The 21,789-nt window shown below is 46.4% G+C and overlaps 1 pseudogene; it reads right to left on the bottom strand.

The window, feature by feature from the left end:
- LOC125535918 (uncharacterized) overlaps positions 1–18,252 on the bottom strand; it is a 47,932-nt pseudogene extending 29,680 nt beyond the window's left edge.
- Between the last annotated feature and the right edge of the window lie 3,537 nt (positions 18,253–21,789).

The raw sequence follows: 21,789 nt of genomic DNA, 5'->3' as shown, positions 1-21,789 counted from the left end.
GAACGTAAGTAGTTTCAGGATCACTTCTTGATCACTTCTAGTTTCACAACCGTTGCTTTGCTTCTCTTCTCGCTCTCATTTGTGTATTTTAGCCACCATATATGCTAGTGCTGGCTGCAGCTCCACCTCATTACCCCTTTCCTACCCATAAGCTTTAAATAGTGTTGATCTCGAGGGTGTGAGATTGCTGAGTCCCCGTGACTCACGGATTACTTCCAAAACAGTTGCGGGTGCCGATGATGCCAGTGCAGGTGACGCAACCCAGCTCGAGTGGGAGCTCGATGAAGATCATATTCGTTGTGTTGTTTCGTTTCCAGTTGATCAGTAGTGGAGCCCAGTCGGGGCGATTGGAGATCTAGCATTAGGGGTGGTCTTCTTTTATTTTGGTTCCGTAGTCGGACCTTGATTGTATTCTGAATGATGTAATGCTATATTTATGTATTGTGTGAAGTGGCGACTTTAAGCCTACTCTTTATCCCTTTCTTATTCAGTACATGGGATGTGTAAAGATTACCCCTCTTTCGACATGCCTACTATGCGGTTATGCCTCTAAGTCGTGCTCCGACACATGGGAGATATAGCTGCATCGTGGGTGTTACAAATTGGTAATCAGAGCCTTCCCTGACTTAGGAGCCCCCTGCTTGATCGAATCGCTGACGTTGTTGAGTCTAGAAAAATGTTTTGAGTCTTATAGGATTATATATATCAGAGAGTAGGATTCTTTTTACTCCTCAGTCCCTTCGTCGCTGTGGTGAGGCCTCCTGGCGTATAGTTTTTACTCTTCTCTTCTCAAATTTCACTATAAAAATTTAGGATCACGCGGGTATCTTGGAATCGTTCCGATGGTTTTGTGACGAGAACATTGTTCTTGGTGCCTCCTGACATTTAGGGGTTGTGGCAGTGTCCCGGGGAGTTGAGCTCCGAGATGTTGTCATCACAATTTTATCATTGCAGTTCTGGAATACCTGAGTTCGCCAACATCGAAAATCTCCTTTATGCAGTTGTTGGTGAGATAACCTCAACACCACCCAGTACTGGGGCGGGAGTTTGGGAGTATTGCTACTTGTATAACGGATGCTTTTCGAAGGTTGAGGTAAATGATTTCCGAAGGTTTCTTGGTTATGTGTTGAAGGATGGATACAGCTGGATGTAGGATTTGCTAGTTTTGGGTGAGATATTATGCTTCCCCTATATCCCCAACACCTGATTGCATAACCAGAAAGTTTCGGGAGTTTATAAGTGGGAATTCAAGTAGCTCCTAGGATATCTTTCCGACAGATGTATGATATGAAATTGGGGTTCGGTGTCTAGTGGTCCGCCTATCCACGGTTGGTTTTACAGTGGTCTTGTTGTGTCTTAAAGAGTCCTTGGCTATGCTGACTCGGGGACACTTCGTATGTCATGTGCACTGCCTTGTACATGATGGTGTTGTACGATCGAGCCCATGTGGGCCCCACCATGAAAACTTTGAACGAAATCTCTATCATATATTTGTTCCGGCTTATTTTGCAAGCCAATCCTTTGTTTTGTTTTGAGTTGTGGTATTCGAGTTGCTTCGAAGTCAAGTGTTAATTCCATACCTTTCTGAAACGGTGTTCTCATATTCCTACATGAATACTAATCCTTCTTATTTATCGAGGTTGTCATCCCAATTCTATTTCCAATCAGTGCGCTTCTCTTCGAGATGATCCCATCATTCTCCCCATCCGCAAGACCAACTCTAAGTATTCTCAACGGTGTTTTCTTTCATTCGTCCCAAATTGTCTTTGTTTTCCCGCCCTCCCACCCTTTTTCCTTCAAGGAATCTGATGTCTTAATCGAGTATCCATCTTATGGATGTGAAGACTCTTCATTCGTGTCTTTCAATGTTTTACCCGGCGGTTCTCATGAATATGCTCTACAAGTTCATTATTCTTCGTTCTCTTTTCTTCTCCGATGGATTGAATTCAAGCTTTGTCGATCATATCTTTTCCTCATTCCAAATGTTTTTCTCATGCCGGTGCACCTCTTAATCATCCACTTCTCGCTATTCAATTGTTCCGGAGTGCTGAAGATATCTTAGAAGGCTCGTCTTGTCATTCAAGATCCGTTCAACCTATTTTGAGGTTGTTATCTCATTCAAGCTGTTTATTTCAACCGGTGCTATCTCCTTTTCAAGTAATCATTCAACGGTGTCTTCTCTTGAGTGGGCCCTAACCCACGGGTCTTTTCCAGGATCTTACCCGACTCTTCTAATTTTCCCGGAGTTACTCTCAAATTATTTTCCAAGTTTGACCTAAGTATGGATTGTCATCAGTCAAATGTCTTTTTTTCAAGATCTTTCAAAGTCTTTTCTTCTTTGGCTCAACCTCTCCTCTTTTAGTCATTCCGGAGTGTTTCAACAATTCATGATGGTGTTTCTCGTCATCATTCTCGGATTTTGAAGACCGAAGAAGAGTTTCTTTTAAATCATATCTGTTCTCGTGAAGACTCGTGGTTCTAGCTTCATGTCATCCTCTCATAATTGTTTTGATTGCGAGAATTCTTTTCACCTATCCGGAGCAATTCATGAGTCTTTTCAGTTTGATTCTCCGAAGGCCATCATTTCGGGTTTATTCATTCTCAGCTTTCAGCTCTCATTCTCCAAATCTTACCGGTGCATCATTCAAGTATCCTCTAATCAGTTCTTGATCTCTTCGTTCACTTGTATCTAAATACCCTCAAGTATCTTCATTCGTTCTTCATATTCTTCCCGGTGATTTGTGCCTTTGCTACTCTCATTTTCAATTCTTATGGTGGTTCATTCAAGAGTTCTCTTTCTTCGTTTATCATAGAAACTCATTTGTTCTTTTCAAATCCTACCAGTGGTCCATTAAGTTCGCGCTATCTCTCTCTTAATCCTTTCTACGAGAATAAATAGTATGCCAAATCCGTTGTTTGTCATCAATTTGAATTGGTGAAGCATACGCATAATGTAATTCTTATTCTTGTTTTCATCCAAGTGATTAATCCCTTATTCCGGAGGTTCATCAAATTCTCGGTTTCAAATTGCTTCATCTTTTCTTTTCCGGAGTGCCAAGTTTTCCGCATTATCTCGTCACGAAGCTCCATCTAATCATTGAAAGGCTTCAATCTTGTTCGCTTCAAACCTTCAATTCTTTTATGTTTTCTTTTCCTATCTGGAGTTCTTCATGGAGGCTCAACATGGTGGTTCGTCAAGGATTCTTTTCATTCTTCAATTATTCTCCAAGTTTATCTCGAAGCTAAGATCCGCCAAGCTATACTCTTAAATAAACATGGTGTTCAACACATGTCTTGTTTTGAGGAGTTCAAGCTTTCTTCATCTTGCATTCCGAAGTGAAATTCGTTCTTCCTATCTTATCTTTTGAGGTGGTGTTATGTCATTCTTGGTAATTTCCTTTTGTATTTTCATGATTCACAAGTTTTCAAGAGTTACATATATAAATCCATCATTTTCTCTCTGCTCAAGACATCTTTTCAACCAATCAATCTCTTCGTTGGAGTTATCTTGGGTTATATTTCACCTAAAGCCTTCCCTAAGGATTGTTGCTATCTATAGTGCTCATAAATGATCCAAGTTCTTCATTTATCCTCCCGGTGAAATAAGTTTCTCGTCTCCTTGTTCATATCAATCCAATTTATTGTTTCAGTTAGTGGCAGTATTTCACCTCATAGTTTTGATATGTTCTCCATAAGCCCACTACAAGCTTATCTTTTTGTTGTTGATAATCCAACAACTCTGTTCTAGCTTTTCTTGTAAGCGTGCTCCTTCAAGATCTTGTTTTCCTCCGTTTATTCCATTCCATTCATTTGTTTCTTCCGGAGGCATTGTGATGTTGCCCTCTTCAACCCATCATCTTGTTTTGTCAAGATCATGTTCTTTCCTTTGCTTATCCTTTCAATCGGAGTGTCATGCCCTCTTTTCAAGTTCTTCCCATTTTATCAACTTTTGCCTCCCTTCTCAACCGGAGTGTCGTCTGAAATTGTTCTTACCCATTGTGCCATTCTTTCAATAGTTCCGGAGGCAGTGTGTTGTTGATTTCATCAAGTATCATCCAATCTTCCCAAGTTCATATTCAATTCTTTCCATTCAGTCGGAGTGTTGTCCAAATTATATCATTCTTTTCCCTTCTCTATCTTGTTTTAACCGGAGTGTTATGTCTATCATTCCTCTTATAACCGGACTCTCATCCAAGTGCCTTCATTTTGCCAATTTCATATGCTATGCCTTCTTTTTCCAACTAGAGTGTTGTCGTAATTGATTTTTATCGTTCCTTGTACATCTCATTTCAACCGGAGTGCTTGCTTGTACTTCTTGTCCATCGAAACCCTTTTCTTATGTCTTTCAACCTACAAGGCTCTAGTAATGTTCCGTGTTCCTCTTTTCTAACGGAGTGTTTTCAATTTCGATCATCTCCATTGTTTTCTTTTCTCAAATGGTTCAACCTCTCAAGGTTCATGGTTTCACTTGTTTTTCAAGGAAGCAACTTAGTTTACCTCTTCTCTTCCTCTTCATTTTCCCTCCGGTGCCATCCTAGATCTCGGGACGAGATCCTCTCGTAGTGGTGGAGTGTTGTGACGCCCCGAGACCGATGTGCCAGGTGTCTCCCAGTTATTCGCCATCGTGCCATGTCATTCGCTTGCTTGTTGCATCTTGCCATGTCATCATGTGCATTGCATCATCATGTTTTCAAAACTTGCATTCATTCAGGTCTCCCAGTTCTCTTTGTTGTCTGTTCTGAGCCCAGACACACTTGCACGCGCCCGTGGCATGTCCGAAATATTATTTTATAAGTGGCCGGAAAATGTTCTCATATGGGGTTGAAAGTTGGTGTGCGGTCTTATTTTAGTGTAGGTAGGCCGCCTGCCAAGTTTTATCACTTTCGGAGTCCGTTTGACGCCCCAACGGATAACTGTAGCGGCAGTATAGCCGGTCTATCGTCGGACGTTTTGGTCTCCGAAGCAGTCGCCGGGCCTCTCTTCTGTTCTCTCAGCCCACAACTAGCTCTCTAAGCCACCCTTCGATCGAAACCACCGGATCGCGATCGGACGCTCCGAAACACTCTCAAAACCCCTCCAAACCCTAATCCTAACCCCCCCTGCCCTATATAAACCACCTACCCTTCCATTTTGGGCAGCTACCTACCGGTCCTCCTATAATTCCGCGCCCCTAATCATCAGCCACCGCCTCCACCTCATTTTCCGGCGCCGCCCAGCCGCACCCTGCCACTTGGCACCACCACCCCCGTGCCCCGAACCAATCTGGGCGCGACACGTCGCCCCTGCGGGCCGCTCCAGCCAACCAGGGCCCTCCGCCTGTCCCTGCCACGTCCCCCCATTCCTCCCCGCCGCGCAGGCCCGCGCCAGGCCCGCCCGGGCCCTGATCTGGGCCCGAGGCGCCTGCACCACGCCGCCGCCTCACCGATCGGGAGGAGCCCCGATCCACGCAGCTCTCCGCAACCTCCCGCTGGCGACCCCGTTCCCCACCGCTGGACTCCGCCCGCGTCGTCCCGGACGTCCCTCGTCACTTCGCCGGCGAGCACCAACCCAGGTCACGCCGCCCGCCTCCTTCTCCTTTCCCGACTGATCTCTCCCACCTCACCCAATCTCTCTCTCTAGGGCGTCGTTCGTCGCATTTGGAGCCTCCCTGAGCGCCGCCGGCCACCTCCGACACCGGATCCGGCTTCCCCAGTCCCGGATCTGTCCATTCCTGCCGGTACCACCTCGCCCCGCCGCCTCAGGCCACCACCGGTCCCTGCCGCCGCCACCATGGCTCGCCTCAGCCTCGGCGGGAGGTCGGGGACGAGATCCTCCTCGCGTGGGCCGCCTCCCCTTCGCCCGATCCAGCCCAGCCGCGTTGGCCTCTCCAACAACCGGCTTGCCTGGGCCTCTCCACCAACCGACTGGGCCTAGCCCAGCCGGGTGAGCAGCCCCGGCCTCCCCTGTGCACCTCTGGGCCTGCCAGTTTCGGCCCATTCCATTTTTTTCTGGCCTCTATGATTTTGCTAATTATCCGGAGAAACCAGTTTTGCAGTATAGCCCCTAAGCTTCATGCATTTAATAACTTCACAACTGTGCGTCGGATGTAAATAACATATATATGAAAAATGCTTAGAATCTTGTCTAGTTTCATAATCCAACTTTCAACTATGTTTGAAATGTTTAACTTTTTGTTTGCATTAATTTACTCATATGCCATGTTAAAATGCTTTATTTCATAACTAATTAACCGTAGCTCCATTTTAAAATAAACTTTATATGTATATGGGGTAGAAAAATGCCTAGTTCAACATGGTGACCTTACTTTGCGTGTTCAACAACTCTAAAATTATATTTAGGGCAGAATAGTACCAAATCTAATATATGCACATGAGGAGTTTCCGGACTTGTTGTTTTGTTGTTCCGGCCTCATTTAAACTTGCCTAGATAGGTAGTTTTCTTTTGCTTCACCTCTTGCCATGTTAATCAACATTTAATATTGTTGGGTACATAAACGAGATCGAACTAAATAACTTGAATGTGGTGTTTCGTCAATATGCAACGGAGTTGCATGTTGAGCTCCACTTAATTTGTAGGGTTGTTTGTGCATTTTGCCATGCCATGCCTCATTAAACCGGACATGCATCATACTTGGTTGTGCATCATGCCATGTTTATGTGGTGGTTATTTACTATGTTGTTTGCTTCTTTCCGGGTTACTTCTCGCATTAGCTTCGGTTTCGTTCCGGAGTTGTGAGGATCCGTTCATCTATGTCTGTTTGTCTTCTTCATGGACTCGTTCTTCTTCCTTGCGGGATCTCAGGCAAGATGACCATACCCTCGAAATCACTTCTATCTTTGCTTGCTAGTTGCTCGCTCTATTGCTATGCCGCGATACCTACCACTTGCTTTATCATGCCTCCCATATTGCCATGTCAAGCGTCTAACCCACCTTTCCTAGCAAACCGTTGTTTGGCTATGTTACCACTTGCTCAACCCCTCTTATAGCGTTGCTAGTTGCAGGTGAAGATGAAGTTTGTTCCATGTTTGGAACATGGATATGTTGGGATATCACAATATCTCTTATTTAATTCAATGCATCTATATACTTGGTAAAGGGTGGAAGGCTCAGCCTTATGCCTGGTGTTTTGTTCCACTCTTGCCGCCCTAGTTTCTGTCATACCGGTGTTATGTTCCTTGATTTGCGTTCCTTACACGGTTGGGTGTTATGGGGACCCCTTGACAATTCGCTTTGAATAAAACTCCTCCAGCAAGGCCCAACCTTGGTTTTACCATTTGCCTCACCACGACCTACCTTTTCCCTTGGGAGTCGCGCTCCCGAGGGTCATCTTTATTTTAGCCCCCCCCCCCCCGGCCAGTGCTTGTCTAAGTGTTGGTCCAAACTAGAGTCCTTTGCAGCGCCACCTCGGGGAAAATTGAGTGCTGGTTTTAGTTGTACGGAGCGCTCATCTGGTGTTGCCCTGAGAACGAGATATATGCAGCTCCTATAGGGATGTCGGCGCATCGGGCGGTCTTGCTTGTATTGTGTTACCATTGTCGAAAAGTCTTGTAATCGGGATTCCGAGCCTAATCGGGTCTTCCTGGGAGAAGGAATATCCTTGGTTGACCGTGAGAGCTTGTGATGGGCTAAGTTGGGACACCCCTGCAGGGTTTTGAACTTTCAAAAGTCGTGCCCGCGGTTATGGGCAGATGGGAATTTGTTAATATCCGGTTGTAGAGAACTTGAAACTTAACTTAATTAAAATGCATCAACCGCGTGTGTAGCCGTGATGGTCTCTTCTAGGCGGAGTCCGGGAAGTGAACACGGTTCTTGTGTTATGCTTGAACGTAAGCAGTTTTAGGATCACTTCTTGATCATTTCTAGTTCACGACCGTGCTTTGCTTCTCTTCTCGCTCTCATTTTTGCATAAGTTAGCCACCATATATGCTAGTGCTTGCTGCAGCTCCACCTCATTACCCCTTTCCTACCCATAAGCTTAAATAGTCTTGATCTCGCAGGTGTGAGATTGCTGGGTCCCCGTGACTCACAGATACTTCCAAACAGTTGCAGGTGCCGATGATAACCGTGTAGGTGACGTAACCGAGCTCAAGGAGGAGCTCGATGAAGATCGTGTTCGTTGTGTTGTTTCGTTTTCCAGTTGATCAGTAGTGGAGCCCAGTCGGGGCGATCGGGGATCTAGCATTACGGGTTGTCTTCTTTTATTTTGGTTTCGTAGTCGGACCTTGATTGTATTCTGGATGATGTAATGCTATATTTATGTATTGTGTGAAGTGGCGATTGTAAGCCAACTCTTTATCCCTTTCTTATTCAGTACATGGGATGTGTAAAGATTACCCCTCTTGTGACATGCCTACTATGCGGTTATGCCTCTAAGTCGTGCTCCGACACGTGGGAGATATAGCCGCATCGTGGGTGTTACATTCGTCAATATGCAACTCATTGCATATTGAACTCCACTTAATTTGTAGTATTGTTTGTTGCACTTTGCCATGCTAGGCCTCATTAAACTGGACATGCATCATTCTTGGTTGTGCATCATGCCATATTTATGTGATGGTTGTTTACCATGTTGTTTTGCTTATTTCCGGTGTTGCTTCTTCGGGTTAGTTCTGATAATGTCGCGTTTGTGAGGATCCGTTCGACTACGTCCGTATGTCTTCTTCATGGACTCGTTCTTCTTCCTTGCGGGATCTCAGGCAAGATGACCATACCCTCGAAATCACTTCTATCTTTGCTTGCTAGTTGCTCGCTCTTTTGCTATGCCACGATACCTACCACTTGCTATGTCATGCCTCCCATATTGCCATGTCAAGCCTCTAACCCACCTTGTCCTAGCAAACCGTTGTTTGGCTATGTTACCGCTTTGCTCAGCTCCTCTTATAGCGTTGCTAGTTGTAGGTGAAGATGGAGCTTGTTCCATGTTGGAACATGGTTATTGTTGGGATATCACAATATCTCTTATTTAATTTAATGCATCTACATACTTGGTAAAGGGTGGAAGGCTCGGCCTTATGCCTGGTGTTTTGTTCCACTCTTGCCACCCTAGTTTCCGTCATACCGGTGTTATGTTCCTTGATTTTGCGTTCCTTATGCGGTTGGGTGCTATGGGAACCCCTTGACAGTTCGCTTTGAATAAAACTCCTCCAGTAAGGCCCAACCTTGGTTTTACCATTTGCCACCTAAGCCTTTTTCCCTTGGGTTCTGCAGACTCAAGGGTCATCTTTATTTAACCCCCCCCCCCCGGGCCAGTGCTCCTCTGAGTGTTGTTCCAAACTAGAGTCCTTTGCAGCGCCAGCTCGGGGCAACTCAAGGTTTGGTTTTAGTTGTACGGAGCGCTCATCCGGTGTGCCCTGAGAACGAGATACGTGAGACTCCTATCGGGATTTGTCGGCACATCGGGCGGCTTTGCTGGTCTTGTTTTACCATTGTCAAAATGTCTTGTAACCGGGATTCCGAGTCTGATCGGGTCTTCCTGGGAGAAGGAATATCCTTCATTGACCGTGAGAGCTTGTGATGGGCTAAGTTGGGACACCCCTGCAGGGTTTTGAACTTTCGAAAGTCGTGCCCGCGGTTATGGGCAGATGGGAATTTGTTAATATCCGGTTGTAGAGAACTTGAAACTTATCTTAATTAAAATGCATCAACCGCGTGTGTAGTCGTGATGGTCTCTTTCCGGCGGAGTCCGGGAAGTGAACACGGTTTTGGTGTTATGTTTGAACGTAAGTAGTTTCAGGATCACTTCTTGATCACTTCTAGTTTCACAACCGTTGCTTTGCTTCTCTTCTCGCTCTCATTTGTGTATTTTAGCCACCATATATGCTAGTGCTGGCTGCAGCTCCACCTCATTACCCCTTTCCTACCCATAAGCTTTAAATAGTGTTGATCTCGAGGGTGTGAGATTGCTGAGTCCCCGTGACTCACGGATTACTTCCAAAATAGTTGCGGGTGCCGATGATGCCAGTGCAGGTGACGCAACCCAGCTCGAGTGGGAGCTCGATGAAGATCATATTCGTTGTGTTGTTTCGTTTCCAGTTGATCAGTAGTGGAGCCCAGTCGGGGCGATTGGAGATCTAGCATTAGGGGTGGTCTTCTTTTATTTTGGTTCCGTAGTCGGACCTTGATTGTATTCTGAATGATGTAATGCTATATTTATGTATTGTGTGAAGTGGCGACTTTAAGCCTACTCTTTATCCCTTTCTTATTCAGTACATGGGATGTGTAAAGATTACCCCTCTTTCGACATGCCTACTATGCGGTTATGCCTCTAAGTCGTGCTCCGACACATGGGAGATATAGCTGCATCGTGGGTGTTACAAATTGGTAATCAGAGCCTTCCCTGACTTAGGAGCCCCCTGCTTGATCGAATCGCTGACGTTGTTGAGTCTAGAAAAATGTTTTGAGTCTTATAGGATTATATATATCAGAGAGTAGGATTCTTTTTACTCCTTAGTCCCTTCGTCGCTGTGGTGAGGCCTCCTGGCGTATAGTTTTTACTCTTCTCTTCTCAAATTTCACTATAAAAATTTAGGATCACGCGGGTATCTTGGAATCGTTCCGATGGTTTTGTGACGAGAACATTGTTCTTGGTGCCTCCTGACATTTAGGGGTTGTGGCAGTGTCCCGGGGAGTTGAGCTCCGAGGTGTTGTCGTCACAATTTTATCGCTGCAGTTCTGGAATACCTGAGTTCGCCGACATCGAAAATCTCTTTTATGCAGTTGTCGGTGAGATATCCTTGACGCCACCCAGTACTGGGGCGGGAGTTCGGGAGTATTGCCATAACTCGTATAACGGATGCTTTTCGAAGGTTGAGGTAAACGATTTTCGAAGGTTTCTTGGTTATGCTTTGAAGGATGGATACAGCTAGATGTAGGATTTGCTAGTTTTGAGTGAGATATTATGCTTCCCCTGTATCCCCAACACCTGATTGCATAACCAGATAGTTTCGGGAGTCTATAAGTGGGAATTCAAGTATATCCTAGAATATCTTTCCAACAGACACATGATACGATATGGGATCTATCATATGTTTGTCTAAGTGGTGTTCTCATATTTCTATGTGGATGCTAATCCTTCTTGATCATCGAGATTTTCATGTCAATCCTTTTCAACCGGCGTGTTTCTCTTCAAGTGGATCCGATCATTTTCAACATCGGCAAGATCAATTCTAAGTTCTCTCAATGGTGTTTGTTTCATACGTCTCCAAGTTGCCTTTGTTTTCCCGCCCACCCACCCTTTTTCTTCAAGGACTCAAAGTTCTTATTCAAGTATCCTTTTACTGATGGGAAGTCTCTCCATTCCTTTCCGTCAATGTTCTTATCCGGTGATTCTCAAGAAGATACTAACGGAGCTTCAAGTTCGTCACTCTTCACTCATTTTCTTGTCCAGTGGGTTCAAATCAAGCTTTTGGTGTTGATCATATCCCTTTTCCTCGTTTCAAATGCTTTCTCATGCCGGTGCACCTCTTAATCATCCACTCCTCGCTATTCATTTGTTCTAGAGTGCTAAAGATATCTCGAAGATTCGTGCTTCCACTCTGTATTCGTTCAAGCCTTTTTCGAGATTGTTATCTCATTCAAGCCATTTAATTCAACCGGCGCAATCTCTCTTTCAAATCTTTCAATGGTGTTTCTTTTGAGTGGTCCCTAACCCAAGTCTTTTCCCAGGATCTTACCTGACTCTTCTAATTTTCCCGAAGTTATTCTCAAATTCATTTCTAAGTTTGATGTAAGAATGAATTGTTATCAGTCATATGTCTTCCTCCAAGATCTTTCAAATTCTTTCATCGTTGGCTCAACCTCTTCGCTTTTGATTCTCCCGGAGTGTCTAAACAATTCTTAGTGGTGGTTCTCGTCATCATCCTCAACATTTGAAGACCGAAGAAGATTTTCTCTTAAATCTTGCTTCGTTCTCTTGAAGAAGCGTGGTTCTAGCTTGTTGCCACCCTCTCATAATTATTTTCGATTGTGAGAATTCTTTTCACCCATCTGGAGCAATTCAGGAGTCTTTTTAGTTTGATTCTCTGGAGCCCATCATCTCATAATTATCCATTCCAGCTTTCAGCTCTTGTTCTCCAAATCTTACTGCTGCATCATTCAAGTATTATCTAATCAGCTCGTGATCTCTTCATTCTCTTGTATCTAAATTTCCTCAATTATCTTTGTTCATTTTCAAATTCTTACCGGTGATTCATCCCTTTACTTTGTTCGTTTTTCAATTCTTACGGTGGTTCGTTCAAGATCTCTCTTCCTTGGTTATCATATCAATTCATTCGTTCTTTCCAATCCTACCGGTGGTTCGTTGAAGACCTTCCCAAGTTGGCGCTATATCTACCTTAGTCTTTTCTACGAGAATAAGTAGTTTGCCAAATCCGTTGCTTACCATCAATCTAAATTGGTGAAGGATGCGCATAACGTAATTCTTATTATTGTTTCATACAAGTGCTCTAATTTCTTATTTTCGGAGTGGTTCATCATATCACGTTCTCAGTTCGAGATGCTTTATCTTTTCTTCCGGAGTTCCAAGTTTCCACTTTATCTTGTCGCAAAGCTTCATCCAATCATTGCAAGGCTTCACCTTGTGTTTTCAACCTCTCTTTCCTTCTGTTTGATCATCCTTTTTTTACCGGAGTTCTTCATGGAGGCTCTACATGATGGTTCATAAAGGATTTAATTCCTTCTCGAAGTATTCATCGAGATTCTTTTCAAAGGAGCTCAAGTATTCTTCATCTTGCATTCCAAAGTGAAATTCTTTCTACCTTATCTTTTGGGATGGTGTTATGTCATTCTTGACAATTTCTCTTCGTGTTTCACGATTCACAAGTGTCAGCAATGAGATATTTAAATCCATCATTTTCTCTTCGTTCAAGAGATCTTTTCAACCCATCAATCTCTTCATTGGAATTATCTTGGGTTATATTTCACCGAAAGCTTTCCCTAAGGATTGTTGCAAATTATGGTGCTCATAAATGACCCAAGTTCTTCTTTCATCCTCCCGGTGAAATAAGTTTGTCATCTCCTTGTTGACCTTAGTCCAATCTATTGTTTTCGTTACTGGCAGAATTTCACCTCATAATTTTGAGACGTTTTCCATAAGCCCACTACAAGTTTATTCGTTTCGTTGTTAGTTTTCCAACAATTACGTTATAACCTTCTTGGAAGGGTGCTTTCCAAGCCCATTTGTGGCAGAAGTTGGCATTTTCTTCACCATTCTGTCATTCCAATGATCTATCGTCTATTATTTCTTCCGGAGGCATAGTGATATTGCTCTCTTCACTCATCATCTTGTATTTGGAGGATCGTGTTCTTTTCTGTGCTTATCCATTTAATCGGAGTGTTGTGTCATCTCCTCAAGTTCTTTTCATCTTATCAAGTCGTGCATCTCTTTTCAATCGGAGCATTGTCCAAATTATATCATTCTTATTCCTTCTCTATCTTGTTTTAACCGGAGTGGTTCCAATATCTATCTTGGCATTTAACCTCAAGGTTTTTTGCAATGTTCTTTGTTCCTCTTTTCTAACAGAGTGTTTTTGACTTTGTTCACCTTCCTTGTATTCTTTTCTCGAAATTGTTTAACCTCTAAAGGTTCTTTGGTTTCGGTCATTTGTCAAAGAAGCAATTAGTTTTACCTCTCCTCTTCCTCTTCCGTTTTCCCTCCGGTGCCATCCTAGATCTCGGGACGAGATCCTTTCATAGTGGTGGAGTATTGTAACGCCACGAGACCGTTGTGCCAGGTGTCTTCCAGTTATTCGTTGTTGTTGCCTTGTCATTCGCTTGCGTGTTGCATCTTGCCATGTCATCATGTGCATTGCATCATCATGTTTTCAAAACTTGCATCTGTCCCGGTCTCCCCGTTTTTTCCGTTGTCCGTTCTGAACCCAGCCAAACTCGCACGTGCCTGTGGCATGTCCGAAATATTATTTTATAAGTGGCCGGAAAATGTTCTCGCGATGGGTTGAAAGTTGGCATGCGGTGTTGTTTTGTTGTCAGTAGACCGCCTGCCAGGTTTCATTTCATTCAGAGTTCGTTTGATGCCCCAATGGATAACTATAGCGACAATATAGTCGGTCAAGACGTCGGACGTTTTCGGTCTCCGGAAACAGTCGCCGGGTCTCTCTCTTCTCTCAGCCCTAGGCTTTCTGCACAGCCCACTACCACTCACCGTCAGGCCCTACCTAACCTCTCTCGTCATCCCGTGACCCTCCTCGCGCGCGCGTCCGAAAGCTGTCCCGGACCCGACCCGGGCAGTCGTCACCAACGGGTCCGGATCATTCCCAAACATCTACATTACATCACCGTTTTCTTATTTAGACTCCCTACCTAATTTTTTTTCTCGACCCTCAGATTCCGATCGGAGGGACTAGGTCGCCTCTAATCTCTAACCCACATGCTATATATGTATCAGTCCAGCCCTAATTTGTGGAGAGCTGTCCCATCCGCCGATTCCCTCCGCCGCCGCTGCTGTGTTTCCTCGGGATCCCCTCATTCCTTCCCGAACCAACCCAGCCTCCACCGTGCCTCGCCCCGATCCAAATGCACCAAAGCCACCGCGTCCCGCACCCACAGCCTCGTGCGCCCGAGGCCTCGCCTCTTCCCGACCTCACCTGAGTTCAGGGAGCACGCGCCCCTCGTCACCGCGCCGCCCGGCGAGCCTGCCAGCCGGCGACCTCGACCTCAGGCCGGCCCCGTCGCGTGACCTCTTCCTTCCCTTCCTCCTCTGGTTCTTCTTCCTCTCACTCACCCCGCCTGTCTCTCTCTCTCGCAGGTGGAGTCCATGGCGCCCCCGTCCGGGCCTCCACCACCGCTGCCGCCTCCGGCCCCCACTCATCGAGCCCCGGCCATCCCCATTCATCAGCCGCCTCGAGCCACCCCGCCGTCAGCCAAGTTCCCGCTTTGCGTCGCGACGCCCCTGGGCCCCTCTGCTTCCCTGCTCCAGATCGAGTGTCAAGCGTCGCTGCCTCTCCTGCCGACTGGAACCCCGCCGGATCCGGTGACCCTTGTCGCCGCCGTCGCCAAGAACCTCGCCAGAGAACCATGTCCCGCTCCTGGAACCGCTCGTCTCCGTCGCCTGCCACCGCTCTGAACCTGCGCCTTCGCAATCTCCGCATCTCGTGTGCGTGCGAGCGCACGCCTGTGCCCGCACGAGGGCCGCATCGCGTTGACCGAGGCCCAGCAGCGTTCTTCGTTCCCTAGGCCGACCCTTCTTCCTCAATCGGGCCAAGGCCCATGGTGAGGCAAACCCCCCAGTGCCTCTTTCTTTTTCCTTCCTTTGGGCCAGCTAGTTTCGGCCCGTGTATGTTTTTTCCAGCGCCCGGGAATTTGCTAATTAATCCAGTAAAACAGATTTGCAAAAAAAACCTCAGCTTCATGCATTGAATAACTAAATAACCGTGCATCGGTTCAAAATGATCTAAATATGAAAAATGCTTAGAATTTTGTGTAGATTAATAATTTGCAACTTTCATGAATGTTTGACATGTTTAAAATGTTGTTTGGTTAAATTTGCTCCTATGCCATGTTAAAATGTTTTAATTCATAACTAAATAACTGTAGCTCCAAACCTAACAAACTTTATATATAAATGGGGTAGAAAAATGCCTAGTTTAACATGGTGCACTCCTCTTGCATGTTTAAAAAATCTAAAATATGGTTTAGGGCAGAGCAGTACCAAACCTAAAATATGCACATGAGGAGTTTCCGGACTTGTTGTTTGTTGTTCCGGCCTCATTTAAACTTGCCTAGATAGGTAGTTTTCATTTGCTTCACCTCTTGCCATGTTAATCAACATTTAACATTGTTGGGTACATAAACGAGAGTGAGATAAATAATTGATGTGGTGTTCCGTCAATATGCAACTCGTTGCATATTGAACTCCACTTAATTTCTAGTATTGTTTGTTTCACTTTGCCATGCCATGCCTCATTAAACCGGACATGCGTCATTCTTGGTTATGCATCATGCCATGTTTATATGATGGTTGTTTACCATGTTGTTTTTCTTCTTTCTGGTGTTGCTTCTTCAGGTTAGTTCCGATAACGTCGCGTTTGTGAGGATCCGTTCGACTACGTCCGTTTGTCTTCTTCATGGACCCGTTCTTCTTCCTTGCGGGATCTCAGGCAAGATGACCATACCCTCGAAATCACTTCTATCTTTGCTTGCTAGTTGCTCGCTCTTTTTCTATACCGCGATATCTACCACTTGCTATATCATGCCTCCCATATTGCCATGTCAAGCCTCTAACCCACCTTGTCCTAGCAAACCGTTGTTTGGCTATGTTACCGCTTTGCTCAGCTCCTCTTATAGCGTTGCTAGTTGTAGGTGAAGATGGAGTTTGTTCCATGTTGGAACATGGTTATTGTTGGGATATCACAATATCTCTTATTTAATTTAATGCATCTATATATTTGGTAAAGGGTGGAAGGCTCGGCCTTATGCCTGGTGTTTTGTTCCACTCTTGCCGCCCTAGTTTTCGTCATACCGGTGTTATGTTCCTTGATTTTGCGTTCCTTACGCGGTTGGGTGTTATGGGAACCCCTTGACAGTTCGCTTTGAATAAAACTCCTCCAGCAAGGCCCAACCTTGGTTTTACCATTTGCCACCTACGCCTTTTTCCCTTGGGTTTTGTAGACTCAAGGGTCATCTTTATTTTAACCCCCCGGGCTAGTGCTCCTCTGAGTGTTGGTCCAAACTAGAGTCCTTTGCAGCGCCACCTCGGGGCAACTCGAGGTTTGGTTTTAGTTGTACGAAGCGCTCATCCGGTGTGCCCTGAGAACGAGATACGTGCGACTCCTATCGGGATTTGTCGGCATATCGGGCGGCTTTGTTGGTCTTGTTTTACCATTGTCGAAATGTCTTGTAACCGGGATTCCGAGTCTGATCGGGTCTTCCTGGAAGGAATATCCTTCATTGACCGTGAGAGCTTGTGATGGGCTAAGTTGGGACACCCCTGCAGGGTTTTGAACTTTTGAAAGCCGTGCCCGCGGTTAATGGCAGATGGGAATTTGTTAATATCCGGTTGTAGAGAACTTGAAACTTATCTTAATTAAAATGCATCAACCACGTGTGTAGCCGTGATGGTCTATTTTCGGCGGAGTACGGGAAGTGAACACGGTTTTGGTGTTATGTTTGAACGTAAGTAGTTTCAGGATCACTTCTTGATCACTTCTAGTTTCACGACCGTTGCTTTGCTTCTCTTCTCGCTCTCATTTGCGTATTTTAGCCACCATATATGCTAGTGCTTGCTGCAGCTCAACCTCATTACCCCTTTCCTACCCATAAGCTTAAATAGTGTTGATCTCGAGGGTGTGAGATTGCTGAGTCCCCGTGACTCACAGATTACTTCCAAAACAGTTGCAAGTGCCGATGATGCCAGTGCAGGTGACGCAACCCAACTCAAGTGGGAGCTCGATGAAGATCGTGTTCGTTGTGTTGTTTCGTTTTCCAGTTGATCAGTAGTGGAGCCCAGTCGGGGCGATCGGGGATCTAGCATTAGGGGTGGTCTTCTTTTATTTTGGTTTCGTAGTCGGACCTGGATTGTATTCTGGATGATGTAATGCTATATTTATATATTCTGTGAAGTGGCGATTGTAAGCCAACTCTTTATCCCTTTCTTATTCAGTACATGGGATGTGTAAAGATTACCCCTCTTGCGACATGCCTACTATGCGGTTATGCCTCTAAGTCATGCTCTGACACGTGGGAGATATAGCCGCATCATGGGTGTTACACCTCCCTCGAAGCGAGCCCGCCGGCTAGTCATAACCGTCGCTGCTTGAGCTCCTGCCGGAGGAAGAGCCGCCGCTGCTAGATGAGCCATGGTCGTCGCCAAGAAGCTCACCCTCAGCGTCACCACTGCTTTCGTCAAGGCCAAGCTCATCGTCGCCGCCGTCGTCTTCGGGGCAGTACCCCACGCGGCCTCCATCTTCCCCGAACACCCTCGACGAAGAGGGTCGCGACGCCGTCATACTTGAAGTGGAGGGTGCACCTCCCGCTCAGACCACATGCACGAGCAAACGTCTTCCAGCCGCGGGTCAGTGTCACGTTGCCCGTGGCGGAGACCTCGACTGCGGCCCATGAGGCCTTACTGCAGCAGTCGTCAGCCTGCAACCAGAGGCCGTCAGGCCCCAGGGCCGGTAGCTCGCCGGCAAAGAAGCGCAGAAGATGGAGCCAGGTGCCGGCCGGCCTCTCCGACCACACGACGAACTCCGGGAGCACCTTCGCTGAGTGGAAGCGCAGCCGAGGAGGCCGGGCAACCATGGTGCACCTCCCCTCATCACAGGGGGTGCCTCGCCCTTGGCGGCTTCCACCACGAGAAGGAGCACCGCCACGGCCGCCCAGGGCGGCGCCGACCCCTGAAGGAGTGCACCCGCGCCCCCGAGAGGCCACCGCAGGGGTCGCGACGTGCTTACGGGGGCAGCCTCGCCCTCTCTTGGGCGGCGGCGAGCCGGGTCCCTCCTTGGGGGACCTTCCCCTTCTCAACGGTGGAGAACTTCCTCGTCGGTGCCTTAAGGACTACAGCAAGGTGGCGAGGCAAAGAGGAGGAACAAGAAGCAGGCAGCAAGAAGATGGAGATGAGCAAGGGGGCTCCGCCCCTCTCTTCATTTATAGCCGAGGGAGGCCAGCCGCCGGCCTCCATGATCCCGCACAATGATGGTTTTATCTGCATGAAGTGAAGTCTCATCAAGCCGGACGGTTGCCGAGGCAGCATGGGGAAGCGGAGGCGCCCACGTCCCATCAATCGCCATGCGTCGACCAAGGCCGCAGGCGATTAGGGCCCGCGGTGCTCCGCATTTGCCCTTTGGCTTCGCCTCGAAGCCAAGTACAAGCGCGCCTTGGGCTCGGGGGCTACTATTGGCATTCTGGGAACGGGAGTACCCAGACTTGCCTACCTGCGGCCCACGGCATGGCTCCATCGACGGCCTGGTACGGCCCTGCGTCAACGGCAACAATCCAAGACCCTCACGAGGCGGACAGCATCCAGGGCCTCCCTGGGGCCGGCCTCACCAGGCTGGCTCCCGAGGAACGGAGATATCTATGCAAGGTGCACCTCGCGAGGTTCATATGACGTGACCCATGACGACCAAGGCCAGGCGGGCGCCAGCGGGCGCAGTGTACCAGTTGAAGGAAATATGCCCTAGAGGCAATAATAAAATTATTATTTATTTCCTTATATCATGATAAATGTTTATTATTCATGCTAGAATTATATTAACCGGAAACATAATACTTGTGTGAATACATAGACAAACAGAGTGTCACTAGTATGCCTCTACTTGACTAGCTCGTTGATCAAAGATGGTTATGTTTCCTAGCCATTGACATGAGTTGTCATTTGATTAACGGGATCACATCATTAGGAGAATGATGTGATTGACTTGACCCATTCCGTTAGCTTAGCACTCGATCGTTTAGTATGTTGCTATTGCTTTATTCATGACTTATACATGTTCCTATGACTATGAGATTATGCAACTCCCATTTACCGGAGGAACGCTTTGTGTGCTACCAAACGTCACAACGTAACTGGGCGATTATAAATGTGCTCTACAGGTGTCAACGAAACCGAGTTGGTCACGTTGTGTGATCCGGCTTGGACTCTTGTAAGCCAGGGGGCTCGACCTATGTATATAAAGGCGAGACCCTGTGGCAGGTTAACTCAAGAAACAATTGATCGATAGCTAGGTCAAGCGATTCTGCTCCCTTGTAATCAATATTCAAGCAATAGTCAACAAAAGCAGGAGTAGGCTTTTACCTCATTGTGAGGGTTCGAACATGGGTAAACCCCGTGTCCTTGTCCCGTTCAACCCCTTCAAGCTAACCTACGTTGCGATGGCTCCAACCTAAGTCCTTCTCCCGTGACAAAACCACGACAGGTCCCGATCTGGTAGTCTTGACTAGATGGTAACAAGACACAACGGAGCACCTATGTTTACCCAGGTTTGGGCCCTCTCAAAGAGGTAAAACCATATGTCCTGCTTGTTTGTATTGATGATGGAGTATAGGTTTATCTACCTGGAGATCGAGTATGAATGAGTTGGCCTCTACGGTCTACACCCCTCTACTTATATAGAAGTCGGGGTACCTATGGTTATACATGGTCAGTTACATCTGAAGATAAGCATGCCGAAGATTGCATTCGTGCCTTGGAATATGTGCCAAGTCTTTGGAAGATTCCTCCTGGGGCCTGACAAATGTGGCCCATTGGTTGGTTGTTTTGGGGGTCCTTGGCCCGACCCACATGTTGGGGAGCCGACCTGATTAGCACCCCCTTATCTGGGACACCATCAGCAAGGTTGGTGAAGAAGGCTCCGGCAATGGAATCCCCCTCCTGCAGAGCTCCGGAACAGTCCTCCAGATTGGAACTTCATCAAATAGGAACTTGCGGCGGCGACAAAATTCTTCTAAAAATATGGCGGATGGTTTCGGTATTTATAGGGATTTATGGCGATGGAACGGAGATATGGCAGTAACTATGGGCCCCACACGCTTAAGCGGCACGCCCTAGGGCCAGGGCGCGCCACCTGGCCGTGTGGCCCCCTGGTGCAAGTCTTGTCCTCCCCCGAGGCTTCTAGGGTCCTTCGTTGTCCAGAAAAAATCATCAATAATTTGCATCATGTTTTGACCTTCCTAAATATTGATTCCCTGTGAAACCAAATACAAACAGGAAACATAAATTGACACTGGGCACTAAATTAATAGATTAGTCAAGAAAAATAACATAAATTGCTATAAAAAGTACATAAAATTGATAATATAATAGCATGAAACAATCAAAAATTATGGATACGTTTGAGACGTATCAGAGGCCATGTTCTGCTCTGGGAATGCCAGGCCTTGTGTGGATGGGCTTGCCCTCGCTGTGGTTGTGACCAAGATTCCTCCTAGTGGTGTAGACGAGTTTCTGAGCGAAAGATTCACGTTTCCGGCGCCGGCGGTGCCCATGGGTGCCGCTTGCTTATTGGATACGTTGTCGTGGGTCTTGTCCCAGTTCCAAGGTTCCAAGTGAAAACCTCTGTCTCTTTGCTCGGACTCGGCAGCGGCGATGCTTCATGACATCACTCTTGGGGGCGTTGTTATGGAGCTGAGGAGTCTTTGGTCGGGCCTTGGTGAGGTCTTTTGATTTGCTTTGTAAGAGGGCCTCCTCACCATATTGTATTGTTCGCCTGTGTACTTTGGTGTGTTTTATTTTATATATAAAGCGAGGCGAAAGCCTGTTTCGAGAAAAACTTGAAATATTGCTGAGGAATGCTTGTCAAATACTCCCTCAGTTCCTAAATATTTGTCTTTCTAGACATTTCAAATGACTACTATATCCGGATGTATGTAGACATATTTTAGAGTGTAGATTCACTCATTTTGCTCCGTATGTAGTCACTTGTTGAAATGCCTAGAAAAACAAGTATTTAGGAACGGAGGGAGTAGATTATTAGTACACATTTGTATCAACCATGCAATTGGTCAAATCTCGCATTTGTGGGGTGATATTGACTTGTAGTGGCTGAAGAAATTGTTTTGCTATTTTAACTCTAGGTTAGTCTACTACTAGCGGCTTATTCAATCACGTTAGCAATTCAGTATGAAAGGTAAGTGATCGATAGATAGCTCTAGCAGGTACTCCTTCCGTCCCATAATCTAAAACGTTTTTTGACACTACACTAGTGCCAAAAAACGTCATACATTATGGGACAGAGGGAGTACATTTTGGGGGGTGGGGGGGGGGGGGGGGGGGGGTAGCAAATGTAGGTGTTATTTGGTATAGGCCTTATCTCTTCTATCTGAAAAAGTGCAAAATGG

Source organism: Triticum urartu, chromosome 2A (genome assembly GCF_056163025.1).
Source record: "Triticum urartu cultivar PI428250 chromosome 2A, HENAU_Tu73, whole genome shotgun sequence".
In the NCBI taxonomy this organism is placed as follows: domain Eukaryota; kingdom Viridiplantae; phylum Streptophyta; class Magnoliopsida; order Poales; family Poaceae; genus Triticum; species Triticum urartu.
Note: the sequence above shows the minus strand (reverse complement) of the source record. Positions and strands in the feature narration are given on the sequence as shown.